Source organism: Peromyscus californicus, unplaced genomic scaffold, assembly GCF_007827085.1.
Source record: "Peromyscus californicus insignis strain IS unplaced genomic scaffold, ASM782708v3 Scaffold_5__1_contigs__length_169319896, whole genome shotgun sequence".
Lineage (NCBI taxonomy): Eukaryota > Metazoa > Chordata > Mammalia > Rodentia > Cricetidae > Peromyscus > Peromyscus californicus.
In genome coordinates, this window is record NW_026294573.1 from 162396420 (window position 1) to 162404395 (window position 7976).

Below are 7976 nucleotides of genomic sequence, written 5' to 3' on the forward strand. Positions count from 1 at the left end.
TCCCCATGGAGGATGTGTGTGTGTGTGTGTGTGTGTGTGTGTGTGTGTGTGTGTGTGTGTGTGTGATTTGTAACAAAAGTTCTCTCACTAACCCTATGTTACCTTCAGTCATTGTTTAATGCTCTTCTTTCAGTTTAACTATCCTCTATTAAAAAACAAACAAACAATCAGAAACAACAACAACAAAACCTTTCTGTTCTCCTACTTGAAATTCAACTGTGGGACAGCCAGGAGACACATTTAAGTCTCCTTAAGAAGAACAGGAAGGATTTTGGTCCTCAGTAATGTAGTGCCACTTGGTTTCCTTAAGCACACAAGGCAAGTTGGCTCAGGCCGGTGGATTTCTTTTGTGAATGAAAAACAACCCTGCCTGGGCTTGTTCTGGAATGGAATGCTGGTGTGTGCAAGGCTTGAAAATGCAGATTCTTTTATTGGAATCAGCCAGTCCTCACTGGCACTTGAGGAGAAGAAACTGTGCCACTAGGAGAACACTACTTTTAAATCCACTGAACAGACAGCATATAGTGGTATGGGAAATGTGAGGTTTGCTGTTTCTGTTCCTTTGAGAGTGGCAGAAGCATGGTATGACAGGTGAAAAGACAGCAATCATAATCAGCTGCTGCTTTTCTTGAACTAGTCAGAACTCCAGGATGAGCATCACCAAAAAGATACTGTTTTTCCTGCTAAAATTCTAAAATGTAGGTGGTTTGTGAGTCTTGCATCCAAGTCATTCATTTGACACTAGTCTTCTACAGTTTTAAGCTTTCCAAGTTTGTGACCATGGAAACAGTCAGGCTGAGGGCTTATTTGGTTTACTTACGTTGGCTGCCATGACCACAGACACTTCCCAAGAGGAATGAATAGGTATGATGGACAATTAAGAAAGAAGTTCTGCCTGTCTGAGGTGGGCTGTTCTCACATCGAAGCAAGACCAGCTCATGGAAGCCATGATAGAGGCTGATGTGAATCCAAAGGCCTATCCCTTCACAGATGACCACCTCACCAAGAAGCTTCTGGACCTTGTTCCGCAGTCTCGGAACTACAAGCAGCTTTGGAAAGGAGCCAATGAAGCCACCAAAACTCTCAACAGGGGCATCTCTGAGTTCATTGTGATGGCAGCAGATGCTGAGCCCTTGGAGATGATCCTGCACCTCCCACTGCTGTGAAGACAAGAATGTCCTCTATGTGCTGTGCACTCCAAGCAGGCCCTAGGACCTAGGACAGGCCTGTGGAGTCTCTAGGCTTGTCCTCGCTTGTTCTGCTATCATCAAAGAAGGCTCTCAGCTAAAACAGCAGATCCAGTCCATTCAGTAGTCTATTGAAAGGCTCTTAGTGTAGGCCTGTGGCCTCTGCCCTTTCTTGTCTGCCCTTTCATGTATCATATTGTCTGTTAGCATGTAGTGTTTTCAGCCAGTTTCTATTGCAAATATTGTATGACATCTCTTTTTTGTATTTTTTTATTTGTCTTACAGGATTGTTTTGTCCCCATCTCCTCATCCTCTCTTGTACCATGTTTTGATCTTCCTTTAAAAAAAATGAAACGATACCTAAGACAGGTGAGAGGCAGAATGTCTCCATTGAACAGCAGAGAAACCTAAGCCAGGGATAGTGTCTACTTTCATCTGCAAACTCATTTCTCTGTGCAGGTAAGATGAGAGTAATGCTGTTCCCTCATGCTTTTGCATACAAGATCTCCATACATGCTACCTGGACTGAAGATCTTTCTTTGGGTAGCAGTCCTTCCCACCCACCATTTGAAGAAGAAGTTTGATAATGTGAAGCCTGCTGTGGGATGGTCTGTATGTCAAATGTGTTGCTGATTGGTCAATGCATAAATCACTGATTGGTCAGTGGCCAGGCAGGAAGTATAGGTGGGACTAACAGAGAGGAGAATTGAGAGAACAGGAAGCTGGGTGAGGGAGACACTGCCAGCCGCCATCAGGACAAGGAAGATGTAAAGTACCGGTAAGCCACAAGCCACGTGGCAAGGTTTAGATTAATAGAAATGGATTAATTTAAGCTGTAAGAACAGTTAGCAAGAAGCCTGCCACGGCCATACAGTTTGTAACCAATATAAGTCTCTGTGTTTACTTGGTCGGGTCTGAGTGACTGTGGGACTGGCGGGTGAGAGAGTTTGTCCTGACTGTGGGCCAGGCAGGAAAACTCTAGCTACAAATGGCATCCAATGTGGTGGCAAGAATTTCCACCTAAAACCTGAGAAAAGATTCTAAACCAGAGCTAAAAAGAGTTCCTAACTGTCTCTCTCAAATGAGCGGCAGCTGCCGGTTTGAGCTACTTGTGGGTTCCTAGCGTGCGTGCTCTACCTGCAGTATGGTTGGAATGAGGCCTCTGCAAGTGGCACATTAAACTGTGTGGTGGATTTAGCCTTTGCTAGTACAAAAAAAAAAAAAAAAAAAAAAAAAAGAGGTTTCTGGGCTACACGCTGCTTTGATAGAAGCATAGACCCACTATTTCTGAGAGTTGATGGCTCCCAGAGCTGGCGGAAAACGTATCACCATCACCGCCATGTTGGGAAGCTGAAGTGGGCGGCGCCAGCGCCGTTTCAGGCTTAGAAGGCTGCAGTTTAAAGCAATAGGCTCAAGCTAATATAAGAAAATAAGCCACGTAAAGATGAATATTACACAGAGAATCTGGATTGTGTTGTCTTTGAGATTCTTAACTGCAGAGAGATATTTGATTGTAAAAGAAGCTGAGTTAAACCAATATGTATATTTTAAAGGTACCTTGACTTCAAAATTTGGATATAAGGATATGTTACTTTCGAAAGGAGACTCTGCTTTTGTTTCCACAGAAAGCCAGAGGCTATGGATTTGTTCCAGATTAAGACACATCAGGTTTGACCAGCCAAGACCACCTGAAAGGTCTCCGATGACACCATGGCCCAGATGATCCAACATCCAGAACCATTTCAAGGCAACTGGCTCAGACGATACACCCTCATGGACTACTCCATAACCCTAAAATATTCCTTGTGTCCCCATAAGATACAGCGCCCCCCTCCAGCAGGAAGTAGTAAGAGAAGCTACGCCCAAATTCCCAAATATACCAAGCTGACTTTAGAGATGTGTAAAGGTTAAGACCTTCCTTTTTAAGAAAAGAAAAGGGGAAGTGCTGTGGGATGGTCTGTATGTCAAATGTGTTGCTGATTGGTCAATGAATAAATCACTGATTGGTCAGTGGCCAGGCAGGAAGTATAGGCAGGACTAACAGAGAGGAGAATTGAGAGAACAGGAAGCTGGGTGAGGGAGACACTGCCAGCCGCCATCAGGACAAGGAAGATGTAAAGTACCGGTAAGTCACAAGCCACGCGGCAAGGTATAGATTAATAGAAATGGATTAATTTAAGCTGTAAGAACAGTTAGCAAGAAGCCTGCCACGGCCATACAGTTTGTAACCAATATAAGTCTCTGTGTTTACTTGGTCGGGTCTGAGTGACTGTGGGACTAGCGGGTGAGAGAGTTTGTCCTGACTGTGGGCCAGGCAGGAAAACTCTAGCAACAGAAGCCTATGTCCAAATACTGTTTGTGTGGAGTTTTGCTATGTGTAACCTTATATTCTTACCCCATTCCCTACTGTGCTCCTCAGGGTATCAAGGCAGTAACAATTCAAAGGGATGCATGCAGACTTAGAGGCAACCTGGGGTGGATTTGATTGCCTGGATCTGGAAGAGCGGCAAGGACAAAATAGTCAATTTGTGCTGGAATGAAGGATTCCGGGGCTGGAACTTACAGCAGAGACAAATGTTATCAGAAACTTCCTGTCATTGATTGAATAGGGATTTGAGCCCTTTGACAACCACTTTGGGAGCCCTTATCCATTTTTTCCATCATATGAAGACAGTGAATGTTGTTCATTCTTGAGCATCCTAATAACGAAATATGTTCAAATTTCATTTTTAAAAAATGAACTGGCTTTTTAGAGCCCATTCCCTATGGTGCGATGCCTTACTCAGCCACAATGCTCGGTGGAGGAGCTTGATCTGGCCCCAACTTGGTATGCCAGCCTGTGTTGACTACCAAGGGAGGCCTTACCCCCTATGAGGAAAGAATGGAGGTAGGATGGCTGGGAAGAGGGGGTGGGGAAAGGGGACAGAGGGGCAACAGTGGTTGGGATGTAAAATTTAAAAAAAATTTAATTAAAAAAATAAAATAGTCTGAACACTGTGGTGATGATCGACAAATTTGTTTATTGGTGTTTGCCACTGAGTAGATCTATGCACTGCAGAATCCTATTTGATGAAGAAAAGTTGTTCAATCCAGGGCGTTGGTGGTCCTTTGAATTCTAAAGAGAAGGTAAATACTAAAAAAGTATAAAGTGAAAGTTGTCAATTAAAAAAAACACAGGGGAAAAATGATGGTAGCACATGCTTAGAGCAAAGTGTGAAGTGTCTGTTCATATTAAAAATGCTTCAATACATAGAATTGATAACACTCCCTTAACATTATGGTTTATTTATTCATTGTCTAATAGGCCAATTGTGAAGGTAGTAAAGATTCTAATAAATTGATATGGCAAAGAATTCCATTACCGTGTCTGTTTACAGTAAGTTGCAAATAGTAACCAGTAAAATGGAGACTCAAAAGCAGATACAGACAGCATTTCTATAAACAATGGCATTTACGTTTTTACAGTAAGTGTGTGAGTGTTTTGCCTGGATGTACATATATATGCATCATGTCTGTGCCTGATGTTTATGGAGGCCAAAAGAGGGCACCTGATCTCTTGGAACTGGAGTAGAGTTGATTATGAGTCATCGTGTGGGTATTGGGAACTGAACCTGTCCTGTGGAAGATCCACATATGCTCTTAATTGCTGAGCCATTGCTCTATCTCCTAGACAGAATTTTAAAGCATATCAATTCTAATAATACAACCAAAATTAATAGAGCTACAATCAGGAAGTTAATATTGTTCTTCAACTTTAACCATCACCACACATATCAATCTAGCCTCAGTAGCTTCTATTTACTGTCTACGAGAGAATTACAGAAGATGCTATAGCATATATGGTATCTGCTGTCAGCAGCTTTGATTCATTTAAACAAACCAGTTAGAAAATTTAGTGGAAGAAGATTCCACTTACTGAGATAAAGCAAAACCAACCGAACTATGATAGATAAATAAATATCAAAACTTGACACAAATTTACAAATGCCTTCAGCATACATGGCCAATAATATAAACTGCTTATGTAACTTACAAAAGCAAATTTAGAAAAATGGAAAATAAACTGTGCTCCTGAAAAGAAAAAAAATATCATCAGAATGATGTCACCTCCTTCTTAGTTTAGCCATTTAACACAAGTCCAGTAAAAATGCCTCCAGAAATTTTCTGGAGCTCCACTAGTTTCTTATAATGGTCATGTGAAAGAACAAATCAACCAACCAGGAAAATCATTGAGGAAGGATCACAGTGGTGCAGATGGTAGACTTCTGGCCTTGGGAAATGTTAAAGCATATTAGAAGGATGCTTTAATTGAAGAGTAGATTGCCCTTGCTTGACTAAACATGCTAAATATAGAACAAAAACAAACTCCAGAAATATCCCACTACATATTGAGCTTAATAGATAACTGTGACATGTCAAATGTATGAAGTCAATACAAGTGTTTAAATAAATGGTATTGAGAAACATCAAATCCACATAAATATAAAATTTGATCAGTTCTATTGTGATAAATTCTAAATGTATCAGAGCTATAAATTTAAAGTATTAAAAGGTAAAGGGTATCAGAATGAATCTATGAATTACTTTATAAATTGAAAAATGAACAAAAACTTAATGTTAGGTAGAAGAAAGAAACCTATATGTCATTCTGGAAAAGGCAACCCAGGAAAATACTAGAAGACATCAGTGACTGGAGTTATTTGATAATGAATATATATATTCAAAATTTATTTAGAAACTTGGAGGATCTGCGGGAAGGAAAGTATACCATCAAAAAATTATCTAACTGAGTTGTAGATGTGCCTACAACCTCATGACAGTGGTGGGGAAAGGGTGCTGATGTAAGTAACCTAGAAAATAAATGTTTTAAATAGAAAGGAACAGTACGTATAGGTGCTGGACTCCAGTGGGCAGATGTATGTTGCATGTACATACAGAATAAGAGTCTAATACAGCCATTCGGTGATGGTGCACACCTTTAATCCCAGTACTCGGGAGGCAGAGGCAGGTGGATCTCTGTGAGTTCGAGGACAGCTTGGGCTACAGAGTGAGTTCCAGGAAAGGCGCCAAAGCTACACACAGAAACCCTCGAAAAACGAGAGAGAGAGAGAGAGAGAGAGAGAGAGAGAGAGAGAGAGAGAGAGAGAGAGAGAGAGAGAGAGAAAGGGTCTAATACAGCTCTACATGAATCTACATGAACACCTAAATAGAATAATTAAGTAAATGATGAAGGCAATGTGTATGTCAGTTTCTCATTGCTGAAATGAGAGTTCATATGTCATGAATGAGGCTAGACTAATGTCTGTAATGATGGTTAGAATTAGAGAACAATAATAACATAGGCATAAAGGGTATTGGTATAGTTGATAGCAATATAGAAATATTGATAGATGTTCATAATATTAAAGTAAAGTATCACTGACATCATGCAGGATCCAGATCTTGGTTTTTGTTGCCATTCTTCAATTAAAGAACCAGGACTTCTTAGTTCTTTAAAGACTGAGTCTGAGACTGGCCAGAAGACATATGCGAATCCTCTACATTTCATGGCAGTGTCAGCAAGTAAGGAAGCGGAGAAAGCATATTGTTTTCTCACATGTCAAAGGGCACAGAAACCGACTGAAGGGTTTCTATTACCTGATCTGTAACAATTTTATTAATAGATTCAAATAACATTGATTACAATCTCATGTATAAAATAAGTATCTGTTAGTCAACAAGTGAATACATAAATTAGAGTGAAGAGATAAACCGCTCTTGACAAGGAATGTCAAATTAATTATGCAGAAACTCCCCCCCCCAGCATAGCTTAGTGTGGGACAGACACCGCCTCTTCTTTATAAATGACATCATGTATAAAGAGGAAAGAAAATAACTTTCAGAGGAGACCTTGGCATGATGACTTCTTCCTGGTGATCAAAGTCAGTATCACCAGTGACAGTCATTTCCCAGATGTAATTCAGTAAAAATGGCACTTTGTAATTGTGTGTTCATGCTCAAAACCCAGAATTCCAGTGCAATCATAAAAAATATCAACTGGATATCCTACAAAGTATGCCACTGGTATCCATGAGAGCTATGAAGTCTTTACAAAAAAGGAAAATTTAAAAACTTCTAGAGGCAAAGTTATCCTAAGAAGACTCAACATGATAAGTACAAGGTTGTATCGGAAGATTTGATACAAACAAGCAAGCAGAGGCCACAAGAGAAAAACACAAGGAGCCTGGCATGAGGCCATACGCCTTTAATCCCAGTACCCAGAGGCAGAGGCAGGCAGATCTCTGAGTTGGAGGCTGAGCTGGTCTACAGAGTGAGTTCCAGGACATCCAGATCTACAGAGAGAAACTCTGTATCAAAAAACAAACAAACAAAATCATGAGGAAATCTGAATTATGTGGGGATTGTACTTAGTCTTCAGAGATTATCACTGCTCCATCACTTCCAACACATTCTCCATATTTGTGGGAGATGTTATCTCTGGAAGAAGCTGCGAGATCTCTGTACCATCTGCTCAATAAACTTTCCATTGCTTTTCAAAATGAACAAATTTCCAAAAGCAAACCCATTCCCTTGTGTTTTGAGAGCCAGAGGTATGTTTTTTCCTCTTGAAAATGGCGTATAAATAAACTAAAATGGTGGCAGTCAGGCACCCATAAAACTTCCTTCCCAGTACCACTGAGACCACAGGAGATCACTGTACTCCTTGAATTTCCTGTGCTGTAGGCATTCAATTATATACCTCCATCCTCTTATCCAATTTTTTTTTCATTTAAATTTTCAACTTCCCGG

The 7976-nt window shown here is 40.5% G+C and overlaps 1 pseudogene; it reads left to right on the top strand.

Moving 5' to 3' along the window:
• The first annotated feature begins 215 nt into the window (after positions 1-215).
• Positions 216-1479, top strand: LOC128096587 (NHP2-like protein 1; annotated as a pseudogene).
• Positions 1480-7976: the final 6497 nt, after the last annotated feature.